Source organism: Arvicola amphibius, chromosome 5, assembly GCF_903992535.2.
Source record: "Arvicola amphibius chromosome 5, mArvAmp1.2, whole genome shotgun sequence".
Classification (NCBI taxonomy): Eukaryota; Metazoa; Chordata; class Mammalia; order Rodentia; family Cricetidae; genus Arvicola; species Arvicola amphibius.
Window position 1 is genome coordinate 142,762,664 of NC_052051.1, and position 27,762 is coordinate 142,790,425.

Genomic DNA, 27,762 nt, shown 5'->3' on the forward strand with positions numbered 1-27,762 from the left:
ATGTCCACTGTGTGAGGGCTCTAGGAAATGCGTTGAGGGGAGAACGCATGAACAGTATTGTTCACCATATGTAGGCTAGGAACATCCTTATGTTCAGGGTCCATGGGTAAGGGAGGCAGTGTGTTATAATTAACTGTATAGTACATATGGTGGACTAGAAAGTTTACTCCTTGGAGACTAGTTGAGTTATAAAATCAAACAAACAATGAAAACAGAGTCAGTTAACAATGGCTCTATCAAATGTTTGTCACATGGCTCCTGTGGCTCCTGTCGAAGCCCAGGGTTAGGAGGCATGGACGTGTCCTGATCCTGGATGCCTACATTTCTCTATCAGAAAGAACAAGCCATTTCAGATGAAGTTAACAGACCCAGTTTACAAGAGAGTAGTAGCATGTGTGTGTGTGTGTGTGTGTGTGTGTAGCGGGGAGGGGTGTTGAATGAAAATACCTCCCTGTAGCTTTGCTAGAAACAACTAGAGGGCTTTAAACTGAGTCCTTCTAGATTCTACTTCTCTCCACCTAGAAGACATCAGTACACACTGCATTCCACCCAACTCCAGGATCAGTGGGACCTGGGTTGGAACACATCATCTTGTCTGCAGTTCCATTTCTGGAGGGTCTTCCTGACTACCACTTTGATAGAGAATGATTTCTGGCTGGTGACTTTTGCCCTACAGAGTAGCAAATACTTTTCACCTGATTCGTTCAGTCTTCCTCAAGTCAAGGCAAGTGCTTAAGCTCCTAAGTCTTGTCCCTTCCCTGGCCTTCCATCCACATCAGCGTGTGATTTCGTGAGGCAGCTGAGCAAATGGGACTTTGGATGTACTCATGTGTACGTACATGTGTGTGTGTTTTAATATGTCTTTCAGATATTTCTTGACACAAACTTAATAACCGGGAATACCTCATGTATATTAATAGGCCTTTAACATGTAGCCTCTTAAGCCAGCAAGCTAGCTCAGTGGGAAGAAGCACCTGCTGTTCAAGCCTGATGACCTGAACCCAAATAAAAGGGATGGAGAGAATAAGTTCTACAGAGTCGGACCCGTGGTGTGGGAGATCCTTCTGTCTAGGTGTTGCTTTTAGTGGTTAATGAATCAATCTGTTTCTGCCAGTGGCTTAGCAGAATAGGGCAAGGCGGGAGTTCCAAGCAGAGGAGAAAGACGTGAGCTACCAGTTAGAACCTTGCCGGTAGGCCATCAGCCTCATGGTAAAATATAAAATAACAGGAATGGATTAATATAAGATGTAAAAGCTAGCAAGAAATATGCATACGCTAAAAGGCCAAGCAGTGTTGTAATTCATATAGTTTCTGAGTGGTTATTTTGGGCAGCCTCTGACTACAGACCCACATACGTGAATTATACCTCATGTGTGCATACGTGTGTGACGTGTGTGTGTGAGTGAGTGTGTGTCCAAGAACACACACAAATTAAAAAAATAAAAATAAAGTTTTCCAATGTAGCCTCTCCTTTTATATTAATTGTGACAAAATTCACAATCTGACGATCACATCAATAGTTTACTCAAAAGTCCTTGAAACTGCCCGTGGCCCTTGGGACTGAGCCGAAATATCTAACACACCTTAGGGGACTTTGGTTCTCTGTGTCTTTGGATTTGCCCCCTTGACTTTCTTTAACCAGTATGCTCTGCGCTCCTCCTGTTAGCCCGGTGAACATCTTTAGTTTCCAGAGATTCTGGAGTCTTTCTTAGCCTTTCCGGTCTCCTTTCCATCACCCCCATCTTTTTAGTCTACCATCTGTGTTCCATCTTCACTTGCCCATGGTTATCTCATGCACATAGACTGGAGCATTCACAAGACGTATTTCTGTGACCTGAGTGTCTGCCGATCCTCCAGGGCACAGCTGTGATCCTAGAACCTGCTGCTCTGCCTCGTCACCTTTGGCGTTCTGCCCCGAGCTTGGCCAGAACTGGGCACTCAATGAGCATTTGTTAAACATTCAAGTGATTCATTTCTTAGCTAAATACTAAGATTAGATAAGCATTCGTCAAAAATTTCTTCTTTTTCCCTAAGTGGCTCACTTTGGAAGCTTCTTTCCTTGTTAACTTACCTTTGCTTGGTTGTATGTGTGTGTTTTAGCCTTTGGCCCCTTTTTCTCATAGTCTCAAAGAGGCCTTTAGACTGAAAGGTTAAGGCTGTAAATAAATATGAAATAAAAGTCCCCCTGGAGTCCAGACATGCTGTTTATAGCATCTACACCCATGGGTCGCTCTGCAGGCATTACCGGCTTCTATATAACGCTTGGATCACAGAAAACATTAGCCCCCTGAGCTATGTTTGGCTGCTTTAGATAAAGTTCTGTTGTATAGGGGATATCTTGTGTCATAAAGATACGTGCCTCAGAGAGTCTGGCAGACAGCACTCTCACGTGTGAGTACTGTACCCTAATGAACTCTGGCGAGAAGGAGGTACGCTTTTAGAAGGGCGGCGACTCTCCAGGCTTGGGCTAAGCCACCTCACCCTCAAGTTCTCCCTTCTGCCAGTTATAACACTTGAAATCGCTCTCCCCATGGTCTTCTCAGATTTTCAGTATTCTGTTACTGTGTTGAACAAAAGTCTTTTTAGCTCAACCCACAGTAACACTGTGGATTAATTTCTGTCAGGATGAACTAGGACATCTCTAAAAGGAGTGGGCAAATACAACGCTGAAGAGATTACCGCAAGGATAATCATCGTCATGAAGGAGAGCTTGCGCAAATCCAAAAGAAACGCTAGTGTCATGGGGGTAATATATCGATGGTGGCCTGAGGCTGTTTACAGCTAGCAATAGGGATGAGATAGAGGCAGTCTTAGGTTATTTCTCTATGTGTATGTGTTTGCGTTTGTGTGTGTGTGTGTAAGACAGAGAGACACACAGAGAGCCACAGAGAGGAGGGGAGGGGGAAAGGGAGAGAGAGGGGATGGGAGAGAAAACGAGCTCAAGTCCCAAGGAAAATGAGGAAGGTGGCAGTAACAAGCTTCCCCGTTGCTAGTCAAGTAGTCAACCCCATGCCTCTTTCAGGCAGGGACTAAGCAGGACAAAACACTAACTATGCTTCAGGCTTTCTTCGTAAAAAGCAGTCGTAATCACATTTGTGGTGAGTTGAGTGCCTCTGTGGAGGTCAGAGGACAACCTCAGGGAGTCAGCTCATGTCCTCCATCTTGTTGAGGTGGGGGTCTCTCACGTCACTTTTGCCCTGTGTACTTTAGGCTCACTGGCCCACAAGCTTCTGGCTTAGTCTCCTGTCTCTGCTGACCACTTTGCTCTAGGAATGTTGAGCTCAGAGATTATGTCACTGCATCCGGACTTTTACATGGGTCCTGGGGCCTGAACTTGAATTTCAGGGTTTTGTGGTTCGTGCCTCTCTTAGTTAGGATTTTTATTGCTGTGAAGAGACACCATGACCACCGCAACTCTCATAAAAGAAAGCATTTAATTGGGGTGTCTTGCTTATAGTTTCATGGGCTTTGGTCTGTTATCATCATGATGGGGATAGTGGTGGCATGCGGACAGACTGGGCATGGTGCTGGAGCTGAAAGGCCGATATCTTTCAGGCAACAGAAAGTTGACTATTACACTGAAGGAAGTGAAGTTTTAGCAAAAGAGATCTCAAAGCCGGGCCTCCACAGTGATACACTTCCTCCAACAAGGCCACACCTCCTATGAGTGACACTCCTTTTGGGGGTCATTTTCTCTCTAGCCACCGCGGTGCCTTTTGCAGTGCCTTTACTCGCTGAGCCATTTCCTTAACCCCAGTGCTCTAGTTTTGCTAATGTCCTGGCTTACAATTGGGTGGAAATCAGACGGCTATAAACTCTCAGGATGGATTACAAATATCCACCGCTTAATCTCACACCCTTTGATCTTCCTGTCAAACGGTGTCACGTGAATAAAAAATGAGAGGCAGCTCTGTATTCATGGAGCATGTCACCATCAGATTGAAGAGTAGCATTGTCCTTGATCTCGCTTGCTTTTAAAACAGAAAAAAAAAGAATCTGAATTTCTCTGGTCCAATTTCTCTTTCCTTTTCACCCATCCGGTTGCTGAAGTGTTTTCTTCCTCTGATGGATATGTTTTCCAGGGAGGGAATGGGCAGAAAGACTAGCTGATGACCAAAGTAGATCTGCCCATAAGAGTCTTAATTCCAGGGACTCACGAGAGCGATGCTTCTGGAGTGTACGAACCAGCTGGCACTAAGCGAAAGTGTGAAGATAGGCTGATGGAGGGGGGCAGAGAAGGTTTGTGGGTGTGTTTCAAAGGCTGTTGAATGCAACCGGCGTGCGTGATTTTCTTTATTCATCTGCTTTGGGGCTCACAGCAATGGGAGAGGGTCCATTTCTTCTTGCTCTGACATATTTGGTGAAGTCTGCTGATCCCGTGTCACTAGGGAGGCTGTCAGCAGTGGTCAGGGTGGTCTTCTGCTTGTATCAGGACAGCCTCTCTTACACAGAGCAAGATATAATGCGGCTCTATCTGGGGCTTGCGTTTTGCAAAGATAGAGATGGAAGTCAGAGAGTCACACAGACAAGAGAAGAAGTCAGAGGAGATAGTCAAATGTGGTGTGAGAGTGACGGGGGGAGGGGGAAGGAAGCAGAGAGGGAGGGAGGCAGGCATGGGGGAGGGGGAAGAGAGACACAGAGAGACAGAGAGAATATGAATCAGAGAAAGATACACAGAGAAGTCTATTTGAGGGGTAGAACTTGGAGAAAAGAGAAAAAAGGTGAGTAGGAGGCTGAAATGGAGAATGATAGAAGGGAGAGTAGATCTGATGGACCGGGAAAGAGGCGTGAAAGATGGGGAAGAGGAGGAGAGAAAGCAAAAGCTCATGCCGTGGTGGCCCAATCTTTTCCTTTGAACACTGCTGTGCTGGCTTTCCAGGTTCACCCACATGTGTATGATGTTTTATGAACAAAGCAAACTGACTCCAAACTCTTCAGTTACATGTGCTGAAGCGTGGTACGTTAAACATGCACAAAACAAAATACTGTAAAAAAATTATATAAGCCAGCCATATTTTTTTGGTACTAAATTTTCTTAAGAAATGCTTTGCTGGGAGATGAATTTCACATACTAAGTCCAGATTTCCCTGAGTGATGTCAACAAAGATAGTTCATGCTGGGCAAACTTTAAGTTCTCTTTCCAAGAACCTGTCTGTGTTGTGTCTGCATCTTGTAGGTACTTCTGGGGACATCACACTTCTCTTTTTATTGGACAAACCAGGAAACCCTGAAATCTTCATTATTGGTTTTTATTGCTTAATGTGTGTAACTCAAGAGTTAAGGAAAGGAAGGAGAGAGAGAGAGAGAGAGAGAGAGGCTCTCCTCCAATAGAGATTATACACCTACAAGTTCTTATTCAATGCAGATAATTTTTGACCCAAATGAAACATTTTCTTCCCATGTATGTTTGCTAGATGGTGTCATAAGCCAAAAGCAAAGTCAAGTGAATACAACCCACACCTACTCCATCCATCCACGCACCGGGGACTCTTAAGCCATCCTGAAGATGGATGTTTTTGAGCGGTTCAGTTCAGTATTAGATCTGCAGAGCACAACTGCCCTGTTTTGTCCAACAGCCACCTGGCTGACACTTCATTCTCATGACAACACTAATGGGCAGTAGTGTTTAGGGACCTTAACGTAACCCTGGTTCACGTAGGCTTTTGGGTATTCACGAACATTTTATAATAAGATCCTGCTGAGTCGAAGAGAGAGAGAGTCAGCATTTATTTTAGCTACCAACAAAGGGTACATGCATTTAGCAAGCAGGGTGGGGAAGAAAACATACGCATCTTGCATTTAAATAGCATACAGGAGAGATGGTTCTTTTAGTGCTCTTTGAAGGTGTAGCATCTCAAGATAGAATCTCTAACTGGAGGGATTTTAAGGCTGCTTCTGGTAGTGACTTTCAGGGGATCATGAAAGGATCTGTGGCTTTCTCTTTTCCCGTAACAGTGAAGCTCTTCTATTCTAGCAAATCAGAGAAACAGAAAAATGAGTGCTAAGCTCCATGGTATTCGCTAATGCACGTATTCACTTGAAGGCACAACATAGTATTGTAGGACAAAACCAAGGCTTCTGGATTGAACTCTAACGCTACTTAGTGTTAAGAACTTTGACATATTCCCCGACTTTGGACTTTGATGATCTCCTTGTCCCATCCCATTGGACTGTTCTATGATCCCAGGTCAAATTGTTGGTGCTGGCCTCAGAATTAATTTTGGTTCTCAAAAGCCTTCCTTTCCTTGTTTCTGGCATCATCTGTTACCTTGACATAAAAGTGCAAATTTGTAAGAAAATAATGACCATACATACAATCACCAAATAACTCATCTTTTTGAGTTCCTTAATTTTCTTCTTTTGTTGCTTTATTTCTTCCCTTTATTGCTCTTCAACAGGCATAGAGGGGAGTTAGCAGATATGCTGAAGTCATAAGACTTTAAAGTGACCTCAGATTAAGCAGAAGGGGGGCTTAAGAGACAACTTTGTCATTAAGAGCACTCACTATGCAAGCATGAAAAACAGACTTGGGATCCCAGGATACACATAGTAAGAGAGGCATGGTCCAGGTATCCTTGTAACCCCAGTACTGGACAGAGGTACAGACAGCAATGTCTATACCTATACTACAGTTTGCTGGCTGCCAGCTTCACCAAGAACCATGAACTCCAGGTACAGCAAGAGATTCTGACTCAAAGGAATAGGGTAGAAAGTCAGAGAGTAACTGATACCACTCTCTGGCCTCCTGGAGGCTCCCTCCACACACACACCTCACACATTTATCACACACACACATGCATATCACACTGATATATATTTATACATGTCACACTCACATGTGTACACACAATACACATTTATCACATACACACACGTACACCACACACACACACACACACACACACACACACACTAAAGCTAAAAAACAAAAAAAGAAAAAAGGAAGGAGGAAGATGATCACGGCACTGCAGAACAAAACCCAGATCTTTTGGCTGGGGACGAGCACGCTCATACCTAAAGCTTTCACGAAGATTTTGGAAGGAACACGTCCCCAAAGGAAATTCTTTTTCCCATTAAAATGTCTAGAGTAGTGTGAACTGCTCTTCTTGTCTGTGCATCCTTCCCCTTTGTGACATTAGAATTGATTCAGAGAAATGGCTGTCCCCACAGTACATAATAAACATCTCCAGGAGAGCCCGGGAGGATGGGCCGAAGCACGGAAGAGACGAAGGAAAATCAATTGCTTGGCGTTGACAACTTCTTCTTGTAATAACACTCTTCTGTCACATTGCATTAGCAGCACTTTGCAATTGTATGTGTTTTTGCTAACAGGCTGTAAAAGTGTAATCATATGAGCACTGAATACATTGTATTAGTGGGGATGATTCGAGGAGATGTGTGCTTTATTATACCAGTATGTCACATAATGCTTTGCTTACTGAAGTGAGACTCGTCATTTTAGTGCAAGGATATTTATTATTTGTTTGTTGTGGCATTGGTACCTTCCAGGAGAAAAAAATATAACACACACACACACACATATATATATATATATAATTAAAACATATATGTAATATATTGCATATTATAAAGGACCAAATAATATATTATATATATTTAGAAAGTTACAAATACAACATATACATCTGGTTTTTTTCCTCATCTAATATCTCCTCACTATGTACATCTGAGCAGCACGTCCCTGAACAATGGGATTTAAAAAAAAAAAAAGACACCAAATTCTAACCGATCTGAGAAAGAAATGGCTCTGCTTGGGCTCCTGGACATCGTTTGTAATGTTGCTGGTGTTGCCACTGCTTAGCATCTCCTGCAAAGAAAGTTGGAGGGACCACAGGTAGGAGGCTCACACTTGTATGGCAGTGACAGTGGTGCATCCTGAAGCATGTGCTGAGAAAAAGACAGAATGAAAGAAGGCATGCAGGATCCGCGAGGAGGGGGGTCTTGGCTTGAGAGAATTTTGCAAGAAAATATTCCACCCAGGGTTGCATTGAGAGAGACTTGAGATGGACTCTTCTCTGACTTACTGCTTGCTTAGTAAACATTGAGTTTGCATTGATCTCTGTGTGTGTGTGTGTGTGTGTGTGTGTGTTTGCGCGTGCGTGCGTGCATGCGTGCACGTGTGTGTATTTCTCTCTTCCATTAGAGTATCTGTCCTTGAGCTCAGATACTGTGCCGTCTGCAGCTTCTTTCTCCACTAAGCCTTGTCAAAGGTGGTCAATAGCTGCTCTTCCTTAACTGCATCTACTACAGTCGGCACCTGCGTCCATACTTGAACCTGTTTGCTTGTGTTGCTGCTGTAGCTCAGTACCAGACAGCGAGAGGCTCATACATTAGAGATCTGTGTTCTCTGAGTCTGGAGGCCAGAATTCTCAGGTCAGGGTGCCTTTGAGCCGCACCAAGACTCTCTTGGATCGTAGATGATCCTGATGGCTTTGGGGCAGTCTTTGCGGTTCCCAGGATTGTAGGCACATCACATCATCTATGTCTTCATCTCCACTTCGCATCATTTTGCACGTGGTCTCTGTATCATCTTACAGTGGAGCTCATCGAATTCTAATATGGTATCTTAATTATTTGTATCTGCAGTGGTCCAATTCCAAATAAAGACACGGGCTGAGGTACCAGACATTAGGAATTCTACATGGGATTTGATAGGATTGGTAATTCTTGACCTTGTTATAATATGTCTCAGGATACTTTTAATGCTTCCTAGTCCTACTCACTTACCCTCCCAAAGCTGGGGTTATAGGTATGGACCAGCGTGCCTGGCCTATGAAGGAGTTTTATGGGGAAACAACTCAACACAGAAAACTATTCTACCTATTGTAGTTGCTTATAATACACATTTTTAAGGTCAATACAAATTTCCTTTCTGAACCTGGCTTTGTGTACTATTATGGTTTGTATCATCTATATCTCAGAAGTTCATGTGTTAAAGCCTTAGTCCCTGACTGGGGTGGTACTATCAGGATGCGATGTAAACATCAGAAGATGGGGTTTAGCCGGGGGAAACGGACCACTGCGTGTAAGACACGGTGTAGTAAAGAAACTGCCAAAACAGCCACCCCATAGTTAGGGGAAGTATTTATTATAGGTAAGAGAGAGAGAAGAACTGGAGACATCTGGAAGAATCCAGAACAGAAAGAAAAAGAAGCAGACAGGCTGTGACAAAGGCTAGATGAGGTGGGTGTGAAGAAAACGTGTGGGTGATAAGTGGACAGATAGCCAAGGGGAAGGAGGCCAGTGAGCTGGAATAGCCTGCGTGCTAACATAGTGGAGGAGGAGAGCAGGACCAGGACTAGTGGGAGGGGCTTAGGGATTCATACCAGGTGTATGTGAATAGTAGAGACCAAAGGAGTCTGGAGGCTAGCATGGGCTTTGACACGTAACCACAGGTATATGCCAAGGGAAGTGGCCCTTTCTGGCAGGCAAAAACACATTTCACAGGTTCTTGGGGGATACTGTGTGTCAGCTTCTATCTCTGCAATACTGGTCCTTCTATTGTCCAGCTTGAAATGAGCAAAGGCTATCACTTCCAGGTTCTCTTTAGACTTGACATTCCAGGCTTTTATTGATAATAATGTGTGGTGTCATCTCTACATCACAGCTGGTGAGGGTTGTCTTAAGGACCCAAGGAGTCTGGAATGGAGCTCAAAGGTGGGAAGGGGTCAGACCTGGTAATGGCAGGACTCTTGGGGAAATGCCATAGAAAGCATCTGGTTTGCTGACTGTCAGGTAATTTTGCCTGTAAGAAGCCCTTCTCTGGACAGCCAGCCTGGGCTTCTCCATCGTGACTTCAATGGCTTTGTAAGAGGAAGAAGTCATCAGTCTTTGGCTGCCACACAGGGCAGCATCAGTCTGCCCACCAGACACAGCAAACCCGAAGATCTAAGAGACTTTCCTGTGGAAGAGAAACTTGGGGAACTGGCCTAGCTTGGTGAGGCAAACTGGAGCAGTCAACCCGACAGTGTCCACAGTTTGGGCAGGGCACTGGAGGTGGGAAAGGTGTGGGGGCAGTTTTTACCCAGTGGTCAGTGTCATGATACTCAAAGTATGCTCCAGGTGGAGTCTGCTGGTCCACATCTTTTGGAGACAGCCACAATGCTGCTACCAAAAAGCTGGTATTTCTATCAGAGAAGCAGTTTTTTTTTTAAACATATTAAATGCCATATTCATCAGATCTCTCTGAAGTTTAAAGGTCACCATCTAGTACCTGAATTTGACTATTGTTCTATATTAAACAAATGTTCCTGGTTTCTAATTATTTGCTTCAGCCTTAACTTTGACAACATTTGCAAATGGCTAGCATTTTCCCCTATAAATGAATTACATTTGTGTTTAGCATGACTACAGACATAGTCTTGAGTACATTACATAATTTGATCATTTATGGAGTGACTGACCATTCACTAGCATGTCCCAATTATCTTTCCCAGTTTTCAAGTCAGTAGCTTTCATAAAATTAGGATTTTACGCCTTTGTCCCTGTTAAGTTTGAACCCCCAAAATTTTAGATGGAAGATACTTTAGCATCAAAATAAAACATTAAACCATGAATGCAGTCTACAGAGAGACTGGAAATCTCAGGATTTTTTAAATAGTGAACTTTTACCAAACAACAGTTTTTTTGTTGTTATTCAATTTATCCAAATACCTAAAGCTGAACAAAGTCACCAAAGTTACAACTAGATATACATCTTCAAGTCAGTTTTTGATAGCCTGAATAGACCTGAGGAATTCATAAACCTTAATCATCAAACTTATATTGTTCCTTATATGATATCTTAGAAGCCCTGTGTTGAATAGTTAGTCAAAACTTAAATGGTTACACATACATTTCTAAGTCAGTTGTCAATTTGAGTAGACTTTATAACCTTAGGAGTTTATAAACCTTGATCAAACATTTGTTGTTAATATATTAAAGTTTTCAAAAAATTAAATCCAAGTAATACATATAGTTTGTTGTATCAAATTAAGATTACCTATGCATAGTTTTTTTTAACTATCCAACCTTTCTTTAATAAGTTTTAAACTAACTTTTTGATACATATTTTATAGACTTTTTAGCCACACCTAATGAACTTATAAATCTTAAGATTAAAAAAAAAAAGTTTACATAATGGTCTCACAAATCATGAGGTAAAACAAAGTTTACATTTTAGCAAAAGTTTTAGAGATGTAAGAGGGGGAGTATTTAGAGAATTAGACATCTGTGTTTAGCCGTTTTCAAAGCTAGTAAACAAAACCAGGAAAGTGAGTACGGGCTAAGTGGCAGTCATCTCTACTGGGAATAGTTTACCTCCTAGCTGGTTTTAAGTGCATGGTGTTTTCCTGGGCTGTTAGGCTTTGCCCTCTTTCTTCTGGTCTGAGTCAGGTGTCCAAACTGACTGTGTTAGCCACCATTCTATGGCTGAGGAGAGATGCATAGTCAAGGCAACTCCTGTAAAAGAACACATTTATTTGGGGTCCTGCTTACAGTTTCAGAGGTTTAGTCCATTATCATTATGATGGGGAGCGTAATGACAAGCAGGCAGAAGAGGAACTGGAGTTGTAGCCGAGAATCCTTCATCCTGATCTGCAGGCAGCAGAGAGAGAATAGCTGGACCTGGCATTGGCTTTTAAAACCTCAAAGCCCTTGGAGTTATGCACTTCCTCCAACAAGGCCACACCTTCTAATCCCGTTAATCCTTTCAAAGAGTTCTACTTCCTGGTGACTAAGCATTCAGATAGAGGAGCCCACAGTGGCCATTCTTATTCAAACCACCACTGTGGCCTGGGAGAAAACATTTACACAGACAGGCTTGAGTCTGGAGTAAGCAGGCCGTATTTAAACTACACAGCCAGTTTTTTCAATAGAATAGAACAGCATGGGACTATTTTTAATATTACCTACACCCAAAAGACATTTAAATCTTTATAAAACTTGACCTAGTGATCAGAGGAGAGGTGAGAACAAAGAATAAAGAGGGTTTGGAAGTAGGACGTTTTAGAGAGTGGGGACTAGAGAAAGCTAAGGTTTTTCAGATTATTTGTTTATGTGGTTGCAGAAGCTGTCATAAACTATGAGATTTTAAAAATTGAGTATGCCATCTTTTTGGTCATTGAGAGAGGTTATCTAGTTTGTACCAAGTTGTTTGCCCTAAAATGGTGAGACTGACCTCTGGGTCTGAGGAAGGAAGAGATTAGAGGAGGCAGGTGTGAGGAATTTATAAATTCAGAAGAAGCCATGGTTACTTCAAGCTCTAGCAGGCAAGGGGGAGAGACAGAGAACGCCCCATGAGTGGGATGAGAGACAGATCAGATGAGGAGAGAGCCAAGAGCAGAGCAAGGAGATGGGAGAGTCTTGGGAAGGGGGTTGCAAATAGGAACTCTGCAACAGGAGGATACTAATAATGTAGGAATGGAGACATGGGGACGGCAATAAGATGAGGAGTAAGTCCCATGGGGCAGAACAGAAAGGTATCCCTTTCCATGTGGTGGGTGCTCAGAAGGGTCATATGGAGACTCCAGGAGCTAAGAAAGAGCAGGCACCCACTGAATAGAAAAGGAGAGTTGAGTGGAGGAGGAGAGGACTCTAGAATTTGGAGTTGAATATGGTAGATGGCAGAAGCCAAGAGACACAAATGATCCATTCTTTCAGAGGGCCAAATCAGCAGCTTGGTTTTTTTAGGAGGGACTAGCTCCTTTGGAATAGAGGTCTATGGCCCTCTTCTATGTTTTGGCACCAGATGGAAGTGAAGACACAGTAAAGAAATCACCAAAATGGCCACTCCATAGTTAGGGGTCAGGTTTTTGTTGTAGGTAGTAGAGAGAGAACAGCCAAAGGCATCTCTGGACAAGTCTAGAGAAAAAAAAGGAATAGACTGGCCATGGCCAGGTTGAAGAAGTGGGGCATGGAAAAATCTTGTGGGTTCTAAGGAGGATAAGTAACTGGGGAGGGAGGCCTGTGAAGCGGAACAGCCTGAGAGCTAGCACAGTGGAAGAGGTAAGAAAAGCCAGGACTAGTGTGGGGCTTTGTTGTTCATGATAGGAACATGTGAATAAGTACATACCAAAGGAGTCTGGAGGTTAGCATGGGCTTTGAGATGTAACCACTGGCACCTGTCAAGGGCAATGGCTCTTTCTGGTGGTCAGACACCCATTCCTTGGGTTCCTGAGGAATTCTGTGGGAGTTTTTATCTCTCCCACAGCAATCCTTCCGTAACCTGACTTGAGCTGTGAGTCAAGACAGGTATGACCTTTCAAGTATAGTCTCGCCTCTTGTCCTTTTCCCTTCCTCTGGATTTGCTTTCTGACTGCCTCAGGATGCTCAGCTTTTTTTTTCAGCTTACACCATGATGTCCTGCCTTGACCCTCAGTGGTCCTGGGCTGTTCATCTCAAGACGGTTTGACTTAGCCACGCCATGCATCCACCACATGTCAGCAGTCTTCAGCTCTAGGAACTATCTCTCCTTCAGCGCTGTCTCCTACTAAGTGGCAAGCACTTGCTTCTGGTTGCTTTAGAGGCATTGATTTATGAAACGGTCCTGGGGAGGTCCGTTTCTCAGCTAGTTTCATGTAGTGATGAAGCACCATGACTGAAGCAAACTAAAGAAGGGATGCTTTATTTTGGTACCCTGGTTCCAGAGCGGAAAGAATGCAGCCTAGTGGGGCAGCACTGCAGCAGGCAGCAGGCAGTACTGCAGCAGGCAGCAGGCATGTTGGCAGATGCAGCAGCTGAGAGCTCGCCTTCTTATGCTTAAGATTCGTGAGTGGTTAGTTTATCTTCCCGCAGTTTCTCTTGTTCAGAGGCCGCATCAAATTCTCCACTGCTCCAGGCAGCTGTGAGCGCATGCCCCTCCCTATTCCCTGAGAAGGAGTTCTTGGCAGACCAAAGGTGGACGGTGAACCACGAGTTCAGATAAATCTGCCCGAGCTTCTGCTAAATGACAAACCTAAAGATGGGATCGAAGCAAGTTAATTCTGTAACAAGCCTGCCTTGCTTCCAGCATTTATGTTTCTTTATATAAAAAAGAAGACGGGTATTTTAATATTCCATGCAGCATTTAATTGTGATTCAGTTCTCCGAGATAGATAATTTCAGAGCCTTTTAATATTATAAGTCTCTGGTGTAGACTGTCCAGCTAATGTGAGTTGATAGGGGGTCTGTACTCAAGCCTTACCATCTTGTGCTAGCTCTTGTCGTGATAAGTAATCCATCCTTCCATGTGTGAAACTCCCTAGGTGGCTCTCAAGGGAACCCTGGGCAAATGGTGGAATCTTCACAAGGATGACAAGGTCAGCAGAGAGCTGAATGCTGTACCACACTTGGAGCTCTTGATTGTCATTGCCTCGTTTAGGTTACTACCAAGTGATAACAAAATCAAGGCTCAGTTTGGTTTGGTCCCACTGTGCTCTTAAGCCTGCATGGTTATTTTTGCCCATAGTGGGCAAGAAACATTCAAGAAGAGAAATGAGAATTGATCAGCTGATCTGACTTGACAACAAAGGGGAAAATGACATAGAAGTAGCAACCGACATTTCCCTAATACAAGGCCTTGATGTTTGGAAAGGAAGGGTGCAGAATCTTAACTAAAACATTTTATGGTATTTTGATTCAAAATACATAGACAGTCTGTCATGGATCCATAGTGTCCATGATAGTTTGGGGTTGAATATCTTCAGACTCACATTTCCTTGACTCCATTTAGATCCTGAAACTCCAGAGCTGTCTCTGCACTCACAAATTCCTTCAAAGGAAAAACAACCAAAGTATCTTGGGAAGACCTCAGACATGCGTGCTTTTTGGTGGGTTTAGCATGCTAGAAATAGCAGTCGGACTTGGTAGGACATTGGGATGGCCAGAAACTCGATGCTGAAGAAACACTACCACCAACCATTAGAGCATTAGGGTGGAAACAGTCTGTTCATCAAGGATTTGGGAGCTTGTGGATATTGGATGTCTTTGTTTAGGAGAAAGCCCACTAAATGTCCTGGCTCAGATGCCCAAGCCACAGAATGATAATGCCGGTGGGAACGGAGTGTTTGCTTCCTCAGTCCCTACCCAGGACCACGCTTAGATGGATCAAAGTGGAAGGGACCCTGGGGAAATCTCACTTTTCCTTCACTCACCTTTTCCAGACATTTGTTTACAGTGTTTACATCTCTGCTGCTGAGGGTCATATTCTCAACCCTTTCTGCTTCTGCTGCAGCTCGACCTGGAGCTTCCTCTTGACTATGCTAGACTGCTTCTGCGTGCCCTACCTTTCAAGACGCAACATCTGGAAGTAGATCACCCATTTCACTCCTGTCTCAGGGGCTCTTAGGTGAGGACACAGCCCATGTTCCTCTTATTATTGCACCAGCTTTATCCTCAGTCACCTTTGTAACCTGCAGAGGTCCATGCTTGTTTTAAATATTCTGTGAAGTAGCTTTGCGCAGGAAAGTGATCGTTGACTAAATCCTAATTTCGATCCTATAAGCCCGGACTTCAGAAATTTATTTCAAATGATAGGGATCTTTTAAGCCCACTTTAATGACATTTACCTAGTAGCCCTTTAAAAAATATTTATTCTATAAAGTAGATTAAACATTCCTTTCAAATCTCTTGCCTCCGAATGTATTTTATGGACTCAGTCAATGCTTTCTTTACAAACAGTATAAAATATTTTAAATCAGTTTTTGTCTGAATAATAAAACATCAAAGAGGGTAAATTAATGCAGGTCTTAGTTTTGTCCAATATATCCTGAAGTCATTTAGACTTTACATTCAAAGTAAATATTTAATACGACAATTTCTCCTCACTTGCATGGCCTGTTTCGTTTTAGTACATTACTTAAAATCTCTTCCCTGACTAAATCCTGCTGTAGTATCTCAATTTGTCCACAACAATGCTCTTTTTTCTCCAGTTTGCTCCCTACATTTTAATGATTTCTGTTCCTCAAGCTCATAAATAAAATAACAGTAAAATAAAAACAAGTGCTTCAGAGTTTAAAGCCTAGAAAGCCCTGACAGCACCTTCCTCTTCTCCCACACTGTTTCTTACACATCTGGATGGTGACGTTTTATTTAGTGTTGGGTGTTGTGGGAGTCCCCTCTGTGTGCTGTGATTGCCATTAATGAATAAATAAACTGCCTTGGCCTATTGATAGGACAGAACTTATGTAGTTGGGGAGAACTGGACTGAGTACTAGGCGAAAGAAGGGTGGAGTCAGGAGATGCCATGGATCTGGTGCCGGAGATAGAAGTGCTGGAACTTTGCTGGTAGGCCACGACCTCATGGTAATACACAGATTAATAGAAATGGGTTAAATGTAAGAGATTAGCCAATTTCTACATTAGGTAGAGCTAATGGGCCAAGAAGTGATTTAACTAATACAGTTTCTGTGTGATTATTTCAGTTCAGGGTGACCAGGATGAGCAAGTGGTTCCCTGCAACAGTTGGGCTCTCTACCAGATCCTTCCATGAAGGCAGTTTGCCCAGTGGCTCAGCACAGCATAGCCAGTACCATGATGTTCAATGGTTGGTGATAGATTGCTCCACTAATTTTTCATTGATGGAAAGAGCAGAGACGCTCTTATTTAAGGTCTTACCTTCGTTCCTCTGGAAGAGACATACTGAGAATAGTACATAACCATGACAGGTCTTCAGAGGTTTGAATGCTGTCTTTCTTTCCCAGCAGTGACTGTTGTCGTTTACAGAGTCTCAGTCGTTTGCTCTTCAAGCTAATCTGAAATGCTTACCAGTTCCCTTGTTCTCCACATAACCTTCAGCTTGTGCCTTGCTGTGTAAAGCCTCTCTCAAACCCAAAACCGATATCCCTTATATCTTCTGCTGCATATCTCATCAGGACTAACCTCTTCCTTGGATGTCTCTCTGGGAGCCCACTGAAGCCATGTTGTTGCTACACTTGTAAGCATGCTCCCAGGGTAAACAGCTCAGCTATACTCAGTACCCTCCCAAGAGGTATTGTGGGTGTTTGGATTCATTTCTAGAGCATGGCCATTATTCAGATACAATACAAATATTTTACTCTTCTAATTCCTAATTTCATCATTACCAGAATCATTCATTGTAACTTTTGTATTTATACTATCTGCAAAGTTTTTACTGATTTTTCTCCCACCCCACAGAATTTTGTCTACTCTTAAGATAGCCAATTGCTTAAATGGAAGCCTTACTTTCTACTCCCTTTACCTTTGATTGGGACCAGCGCCGGCATAGTCACAATATAAACGTCCTGTTCCAGGGCCTACTATCATATGTCTTAATTTTACTTTCTTTTCCTCATCCTTGCCTTCCCTTCCTTTCCTTTCCTTTCTCTTTTTCCCTTTCTTTTACTGCCTTCTTTCCTCCCTTCTTGTCTTTCCCCCCTTTTCCTTTCCCGCCTCTCTCCCTTCTCATTTGTCTTCCTTCTTTCTTTTTTTAAATCCTAGGAGACTGGTTATAAGTCTGATGACATATTGTCTTCCCTTGGTTACCCTTGTCCTGTCAACAGTGAATATCTTATAGGGTTTGTTAAGCTGATTAAAAAGAACGGAGGGTGTGGGGAGGAAGAGAGACAGACAGACAGAAAGACAGAGACAAAGGGGGCAGAGAGACAGAGACAGACACACAGAGCATATGCACACAAACACACACACACACATGCACACTCATGCTTGTGCGCACGCACACACATGGTGGGGAGAGTTTCATATAGCAAATGTATAGTTCAGCGTAACACTCATCACTGTTGTTGGTTTCTGCTGAGGCAGCAGCCTGCCTCTGCCACCAAAGCAATTACATCATCACCTGTCGCCAGAGCCTTTCCATCATCAGCTATGCACCTTGTGCGCCCTTTAAAAGTGCCCACCAGGCACAGCTCACTCTATTTACTGTTTCTTTCCTCTTTGTCTTTCACTCCTTTTTTGCCTCTCTTCTTCCTCTTGTCTGTCTGTCTGCCTCTCTTATGTCCCCTCTCTTGACATGGTCATTCGCTCTCCCCCTCCTCCACGAAACCTCTTGCATTAACTGTTGCACATGTTTGTTTAGTGGCATACTTTGGCAGGACCGCCAAAAGGTACCCACTTCACCTTTCTTTTTTATTCTTTCAGTTGTATCCCTGGAATCTAGATAGACTCAGTCTATCAAAATCTCCCAAGAACTTTAAAAATATCACCAAAGGAAGTGAGATTTATCTGGCAGGGATTTCTCTTGTTGGCTTTGCTTCTTTGATTCTGTCATCTTTTCTAAGGGAATGGAAACTCCACTTTAACAACTCACTTTTGAATCTTCCCTAGTATCGGCCTTCTTATGTGGGACGCAAGATTTATATTTGCACCTCTCTAGAAACGATAATTTCTCATTAGTAACAGCACGGATGGGTGGAGGTGGAGAGGTCCTGTTTAGATAACCCCTGAGGACTCATCCGGTTGCTAATGGTACAGCTGACAGGAAGGCTCCAACTCTCAGCTCCTACAAAGGTTACTGTAGCTTCAGAAGGTGGATTGAGCAAGGTTATGCCCTGCTTGGAGGACTGAGTGTGTCAGCCTATACTACAATCTGACTTCTCCTTGTCTTCACTACTGATTCTTTCTAGAGATGTTGATACCAAGGCCAATCCCTAACAAACAGTTTACAAACTACACTCCATTTCTCAGTCCAAGGTTCAAACAAGCCAACTTGTGGCAATGGAAGGATTTGCCACCACATGTCTAATGTCATTTAATCATCTGCCGCCATTCTGATATCGCTTACTCTCTTGGTTCCTTTCCTGATCTGGACACGTGTACTTTGAGAGCAGCATTCCCTTGTTATACTGCCCATACACGACTTTGTAGACTTCAGCGTACCTTTACTGAATCCTCATTCAAATCCTTCTCTCTGTGACTACCTCTGGCCACTATAATATTGCATCCCCTCACTGTTAATTAACCTCGGATGTTTGACAAAAATCTAGCCAGTACCTCAGGGTTTTATTTATTTTAAGATAAAACCCATTTCTTTATGTAGTAAAGTTGGAATTTTACTAAGGATATTTTAGTGTAAGGGTAAAGACACACTCTAGAACATAGATATGATCTACTCAAAGAAGTGTCAGAGTGTATTAAAGGACATAGACATTTTTAACAGATTTTCAAGCATGGGGATTAAGAAAAGGAAAGGACCTAAGGGAAAAGGAGGCTGAAGTCCTTACTACTAGAAAGGATTTCTGAGAGAGAGCCGCAGCTGGAGAGAAACTTAGAAACTAATGGTTTCCAATGTCCAAGAATTCTACTGGGAAAATTTCATAGACACCTATGACAAGAGGAAGTCTCCTCTCTGGTGGGGTGTGGGGGGGCGGCGGCTATAGGAAGCTTTGCAAACAATAAGACATGGCACCCCAAATGGTACCCCAAATCTTAGCAGTAGGAGAGCAGGAGCTGGGAGGTAATCAGAAGAGCATCACGGCTGGCATATGTCTCACGTTCACGCTCTCCCTGTCTTTGAGGAGATTAAGATGACTTTGCGCATGAATCTGTATGTTAATAAATCTAGACGAGGAGAAGATACTATTTCAGTTCTCTAATTCCTGATCTGAGTGTGGCTTCTGCGACGTTTCCTCCGCGTTAGCCTTCAAGCCACTCCGAGAAGATTCCAAGACAGCGAGGAATGACAGGAGGGCTCAGCATTCAGATTCTGACTCTTGTTGACACTTTGAAGCTACATCTGTGGGTGCCAATCTGGTGCCCCATTCCCCTGCCTGCTGGGAGGGCCCCCGCGGTATCATCACCCTCCTGACACCCAGCCACCTGCCAGTTGGCATTCAGTGGCAAATTAGAGTCAGAACGGTCCACCTTCCTTCTGGGTGATAGAGAGAACAGGGCTGCAAAAAGCCCTGGGAGCCACCCCTAGCGCCAGACATGCAAACAAAACTGGCAGTGTGGAAAGAAGCTGAGAAGGAATGCAAATGAGGGTGTGTGAGACGAGCACAGAGGGCCCGGGGAAATGGCACTCTTCATTTCTGCTTGGTGGAGGAGTCACTGTACTTTCTGAACCTGGGGCAGAGTGGTGGGGACAGTCAAGGCTAGTGTCGGCAGAGGGGTCGGAGTTAGAGCGCTGTAGGGCAGCGGAGAATGGCCTGGCTTCCATCAACCAGCTAAAAGGGGATGAGCAACTTAAACTTTCTGTGGAAGAAAAGAGCAGAAGGAGGCACAAAACTCGTAAGAACCAAGTTTGCTATTGAGTATCTTCAGTTTCTAAGCTTTAGGATGGTGGCTCTCAACTAGATGTGGCAGAAGGGAGAGCATGTCCAGAAGACAGGGGCTTGCTATGACATCGGGCAGAATAGAGCCATCCTCTTGGTGGGAGAAATCCAGCGGGTAGTAAAACCTGTCATCCCAACAAGACGAAGTCCACACTGTGGTGTCTGGATGGTGGCAATCATTTCTGTGAGCTCATTCCTTCCTCTCCGGGGATGATTCTCATACCAGATAGATGGAAACTGGTGTTTCCCATCCCCAATCTGAACACTGAGATTTCAGACTCATTATTTTTTTATTCCACTGAATATTAGCATGATTATACTCAGTAGATACTTAATAGCTACTCTATCTGTTTCTAAAGCTGTGATTAAACACCTTGCCCCAAAGCAACTTGGGCAGGAAAGGGTATACCAGGTACCATCACGCAGGGGACTCAAGGCAGGAACCTAGAGGCAGGAGCGGATACAGAAGTCATGGAGGGGAGCTGCTTACCTGGCCTATTCCTCATGGTTTGCTCAGTCTGCTTCCTTATAGCACCAAGGATCACCTGCCCATGGCTGGCACTACCCACAGTAAATTGGCCCATCCCACATTAATCATTAATGAAGAAAATGCCCTACAGGCTTACCCACAGGCCAATCTAGTGGGGGCATTTTCTCAGTTAAAGTTTCCTTTTCTCAAATGACTCTAACTTGTGTCAAGTTGGCATGACAGTAGCAAGTACACCATCCAAAGTGGAAATCAAAACCTTCGTCCTTCATTTGTCTTCACTGCACTAAGTTCCCTTCAGTATTCAGGCCAGATCCCTGACTACCATCAACTCCTCCTTCTTCCTATCTTTATCCAGCACATCACCAAGCCTAGTTCACCTGAGCTCAGCCTCGCCTGCCTCATCCTTCTCATTATCACATCCTTAAAGTTTCATCCTTTCTTGTCTAAATCATGGCCTCCTCCATTAGCTCCGTTCTTCATGAACTCAGTTTCTCTGCTGTCGTCAAAGTGATCTCTTGTTCCTTGTCTCTTCTGGCATCTTGATACTTCCCAACAGGCATTAGATTAAAGGTTCTGATGCTGTGGTTGTGGAGTTAGGAGCTACTGACTTAAGTTTGGCCACTCACTCCACTGATGCTTATCAGGTGTGTGATTTGGGATTCCCCTCTGTATGCTGTGAATATTATTAGTTAGTAAAGGAACTGCTTTGGTCCTATAGCAGAGCTATAGGGGAACAGAGCTAGGTGGGGAAAACTAAACTGAATGCTGGGATAAAAGGAGGCGGAGTCAAAGAGAAGCCATGTAGCCCTGCCGGAGACAGACATCAGAAGTTTAGCTAGTAAGCCACAGCCACATGGCAATACACAGATTAATGAGACGGTTAAGTTAATAAGTAAGAGTTAGCCAGTAAGAAGCTAGAACTAATGGGCCAAGCGGTGATTTAAATAATATAGTTTCTGTGTGATCATTTCGGGGCTTTGCAGCCGGGAACTAACTAACGGCCTCCTCCAACAGGTGTGTTTCAGAGTAATTGTGAGAATAAAATAAGAAAGTGTTTGTGATCTGATTAGAAATGTCCATGGCAAATCATAAATGTTCAATCACGTCTACACATATACACATATCTACACATTGGCTTACATGCTGACAAGGATGTTCTAAGGCCCTCCAGTCACTACCCTTTGGCCCGTTCATCTCCCTAACTGACTCAGCTTGTTTAGAGATATGGACAAGATATATACAAGTTCTAGAGAAACTAGCTGCTCCCCTCAAAGGTGAATGGGTGTTGCGGGAGCTCCTTCCGCTCCTTCAGCCAATAGCCGCTGAGATACCAGCCCATTGGGACATGGTCTCTCTCTTTAAAAAACACGGCCACTTCCCTCCACATGCACTCTGGCTTCCGGCTCTGCTTCCAGCGACTAGGCTTCCTTCTTGATTGCGCAGAGGGCTGTTGCCTGGGATGGTGATCTGTAAGTTTTTCCCTTTTAAATAAATAAGCATTCTATTAATCATAATTCCAAACTGGTGTGGGATTGTTTGTGACATACACCGTCAAATGTGAACAACAATGTCTGTTTAAATGCCTTGGGCACTGTGATGGCGGTGCACAGCTCTTCTGAGTGGCAGTGGGTTCTGTCTGCTGGGTGGCCTGAGTCAGGGACACTATCACTGCTAGTAGCTTCAGTTGCCCAGAAGCTAACGTGTGATTTTTGCATGTATCAAAGACTGCCTTTCATTTTAAACTTATTCACTAATCGTTACTTCTCAGTGGAGTCTAGTTTCTGATTTCTGATTTAGGATAAAGTCGATCGATATCTTTCAAGCCTAACAAATTGTCAAGTCTCCAGGCTCCAGGCATCTGTCTCCACTCCAGCTCAGATAGCCTAAGAGGTTCCATAAGAACCTTCAATATCTTTTATATTGTGTCTTAAACACATATCAGTGACTCATTTTAAGAGAACCATGTGCTACACAATTCTATTCTACCCATTCACCCCCTGGAAATGCAGGAAGGGAAGGAGCAAAGGAGGGGGCTAGGATGGAATGATAGAAGGAAGCGAAGGAGAGACAAGCATTGTTTATATTCAAACGTCAAAAGCTTTTAAAGTTTGATTTGACAACCCAGATCCTCTGTTATGTTAGAGTCGTTTGAATAGCAGCATCTTCAGACAGACCTACCTGTGATCACTGAGTCCATATAGATCCACCCATTCCCTGGTATCAAGTCATGCTCTCTACATCTGTTTTCTACAGCTCTAAAACTTGAACAAATCCATCCATTTGGATGTTTTGGCTCCCCCTAACCTCCCCCCAACTTTGAATTTTTTGATATTTGCTCCCAGTCTGAGAGATTGCATGCCAACTTCCTGCCAGGAACACCTTCCACACAGCTGCGTTATAAATATCTGGGATGAAATCAGGGAGGATTAAATTGGAGATTGCAATAATCTTCCTGCCAGTGCCAAGGAGTCCTGAGAGGTTCGATAATAATATCTCACATTGCCCAATTAGATCTTGAGCCTACCGAGCTAGGAGTCGATCCAACTTTTGTTGGCCTTTCTCAGGGCTGATGGTATTTCAGGAGGTGGATTGCTGGCTAGTGTTAATGTCTCTTGTTAATTATTCTCGGTTATTAGATTATTCTCTATTTAAAGGCATTGTGGGTTTTTCCCCCTTCGGAAATAGTAGATACGTGATCCCATCAGTATTTTTGTTATTTGGATTTCATTAATGATAACGATTCCCTTCCAGGATCTCTATTTTGGAAGACAACAGAGCTGTTTCGATACTGTAAGAAGACAGGTAAAATGGGTTTCCATGAGACATGAGCAAGGCATGTCCCTGGAAAGGGGGCAGAACACAAGCTATGGCTGCTTTAGGCTGGGTTTTCCCAGAGAAATAGGAATTTTTCTAATTAAATTTAATCGGACACGTTCTTATTTTAGGAATGGCCTCATGTGATTGTGAAGGATGACATGTCTCACAGTTTGCATCTGCAGGCTGGGAAACCAGGAAAGCCTTAGAGTTGAGCACACGTGTTCTAGCAGAGGACCCAGGATCAGTGCCTAGCACCCGCAAGGTGGTTCATAACCATCTGCAACTCCAACCCTGAGGAATCTCATGCCCTCCTTCTGACTTCCTCCAGTACCAGACACTGACATATCGCACACACACACAGACAAAACCCTCCTGCATATAAAATAATGAAATTAATAAACCTAAAATTATAAAATAAGAAGAGGGAATAAATATTTTTTTTTCCTTTTTTGCTCTGTCCAGGCTCTTGATAACTGGATGAGGTCCCCTCTCACGGGTGAGGGAGATCAATCTACTAATAGCTAATGTCAGTCTCTCCCAGAAACATCCTCACTCTCAGATGATTCTTGGTTCTTCATGTTTCCTATTTGTTGTTACTTGTGAGTGAGCATGTCTGTGTGTGTGCTTGCATAGATTGATATGCATCTCATGCATATGCCTGTAGAAGGCATCAGGTCCCTTGGAACTGGAGTTACCAGTGGTAGTGAGCCCCCAGGTATGTACCAGGAACTGAACTCAGGTCCCCAGCAAATGCAGCAAACACTCTTAATCTCTGAGCCATCTCTACAACCCCCTGTGTCTTATTTCTGATTATATTTTGCTCATTTTAAATATTGAGGTCTTTGGTTTTTTCTTTCTTCTTTATAATATTTCCTTATGAATCTACTAATTTTAATATCTATTATATGGCAGAAGCTAAGGATACAATGATGGGCCAGAAAATATTGTTCTTTTCCCCCCTAAGCATCTTTCTTTGGTTCCCCAGAGAGGTAGTTTTAAGTGGTATGTTTTTTGGAGGTCAAATATATTTTCATTTTACTTCTTGGCTTTATTTTTGTGGTATCATGTTTAGGAAGCCTTTTCCAACTATAGGATTACAAAAAGGCTCATACTTTCTTCTCATATTTAATTGAATAACATATCTTTCCTCCACAGATTCAATATGTCATCTTTATCATTTTTAAATTTTTAAATATACATCAACTACTTTGCATTTTCCACTTCATTTTTCTGATGTGTCTATGTTGGCACCAATTTCAAAATTACTTAACAATTGTGGTTCATAACATATTTGGTTATCTGCTAAGGAAAACTTCAACTCATCACTCTTTGATTTCAAACATTTTATTCCCTAACAGTATTTTATTAATCCCCAGAGAGAAATTCCATTTGGGTGCTCAAAAGAATTATGCTGCATTTTAGATTAAGTGACAGAAAATCTAAGCAATGTTAGACATTCTTTCTATATGAACACAACTTTCCTTTTTCTGACTTTTCTCACATGACCCTCAGTAAAGCAAGGCTGTGTGCTTTTCTTCAGTTTATTCCTCATTCTTTTGGAAATTTAGTTACTAATGAGAACACTATTATATTGTTATTATATATTTGTAACCTTGTTACAATAACTAAATAAAAAATAATGTTTTATTTGTCAGTTTATTGCTTATCTTCATAATTACATGCCTTTCAAAAACAATAGTGGTACAACCTAAAAACCAACCTTGGCTCAGTCCTGCTTAGAATGCCCGTAGACACGGGTAAGATCCTTTGGACAGGGACTGTATTTTAACAGTATTTTTTATTTCCTTAATAGTTTGGTTTATTTAAGCTTTTAAATCTTTCTTCAATGTGCAATTTATATTTTTCTAGAAAAGTATTCCATTCCATTGGTAAGGTAAAAAAACACTTTTAACTCTCATCTTTAAAAATATTTTTATATTTATTTTTATTTAATGTATATGGGTGTTTTGTGTATACGATAATATATATACACATATATGTGGCCCCAAACACATATGTATATGTATACACACACATATATACATATATATACATATATATACATATATATACATATATACATATATATACATATATATACATATATATACATATATATACATATATATATACTATATATATATATATATATATATATATATACCACACACATCCATGGAGGCCAAACGAAGGCACTGAATTCCCTGCATCTAGAGTCACAGATGGTTGTGAGTCACCATTGTGTGCTGGGAACCAGACTTGCATCCTCTTCAAGAGCAGGAAGTCATAACTCCAGTTCCAATTCTCACATTTTTTTATATCTTAAAAATAATCATGGGGGGTGTGACCAATGTGGGGCAACTTTCCATGATAAAGCAGCTGAGGACTAAACAGGATTCAGTTGTAATAATTTTTCAAAGAATTCTTCTTATTGAATGTCCATTATATGTAAGCAGCTATAATATCAATAATTCTCAATCATTGTTTTCAGTCCTTGGGATATCTTGTTTTTAGTTTGAGTTCCATTAACTAGAATTGCAAAATAAACTTAGCTAAAAATAGTGATAATCAACAATTGCCCATGGACATGCTAGAGTCATTCAGAAACAGCTGTGTCTATAACAGATGTTGAGCAAAATTCTCATAATCGTCATCATCATCATCTATGCCCTGGCAATGCTTAAGTGCATGCACAGTCCATTTATGGCAGTTCTCCAGTTGTTCCTATCCTGGGCAGTCCTAGATGCTTGTGTTATTGTCATATCCAAGGTTCCACAATCTTCCTTTATGCTGTCTATCCAGTGATTTTTGAGTTTTCCTCTTTGCCTTATTCCATGCTCTCCCCCGAGCAGTACTATCTTCGGGTATCTGTTGTTATTTTTTTTTTCATAATATGGCCAAAGTATCTCAAGCTTTGTTGCTATATCCTGTAGTTTATTTCCTTTTGTAGATGGAAGGCCCCAGGAGTGGATGACATCACGGTGGAGGAGCTGGAGGTAGCTACAATAGGCTCATGGACTGAGACACTTCTCTGACTCTTTAGAGAGATATGGGAACACAAAGTGATTCCCACAGAATGGAAGTTAAGTGAGATTCCCCTCTGTATGTTGTGATTATCATTAATGAATAAAGAATACTGGCTTGGTCTGATAGGATAGAACAGAGTTAGGTGGGGAAAACTAAACTGAATGCTGGGAGAAAGAAGGCAGAGTCCAGGAGAAGTCATGGAGCCCCTGCCAGGGACAAATGCTGGATGGAACTTTGCTGGTAGGCCATGACCTCGTGGGGATACTTAGATTAATGGAGATGGATTAAATTAATATGCAAGAGTTAAATTAATATGGAAGCACTCAGTCGTAATTCCCATACACAAGGAGAAGGATAAGCCGGACTGCTCAGATTACAGGGGCAGTAGTTTGTTGTGTGATAGCAGTAAGATCTTCTTCTCCATTATCCTGCAGAGGATCAAGAACAGAACAGAGGAAATCCTAGCAGAGGCCCAGTACGGATTCAGAGCTAACTGGAACACAATTGATCAGTTCTTCACTTTCAGGCAACTGGCAGAAAAATGCGAAGAATATGTCTGTTACATCGACCTCAGGAAGGCATTCAATAGCATTTGGAGGAAAGGACTTTGGGAAACAATAAGGTTCTACAGGTACCCAAAGAAAATCATAAGAATACTAGAAAAAGCCTATAAAGATACCTTTGCACAGTCAAAGTCTGTGGGAAACTAAGTGATGAGTCTAAGACAGTCGTAGGAGAGTTGCAGGGATGAGTCCTCTCACCCCTACTCTTTCATATATTCCTGGAATTAATAATTAATAGCAACAGCCCTGGTGGATGAGGAGGTAGGCGTGCAGGTAGGTGGTGTGTGAATCAATAACTTGCGTTTCACCAACGATACAGCACTACCTGCTGAAAGTCCAAATGAGCTGCAGTCCATTGTCAGTAGAGTGGTGGAAGTCAGTGAAGACCTTGGTGTGAAAGTCAACATTGAGAAGACTGAGATACAACACATGGGAAGGGCACACAGGATTTTTAGCATTGAAATAAAGAATCAGAACCTCAAGCAGACAGTCAACTTAGTCTATCTGGGAGGAAACCTCAGTTCTACAGAGGAAACTATTTCAGATGTTAAGAGGCAGATAGGGATAGCAAGGGCTGCATTCCAGGCACTAGGAAAGGTTTGGTCAGCAAGGAACATAACGACAACAACAAAATTGC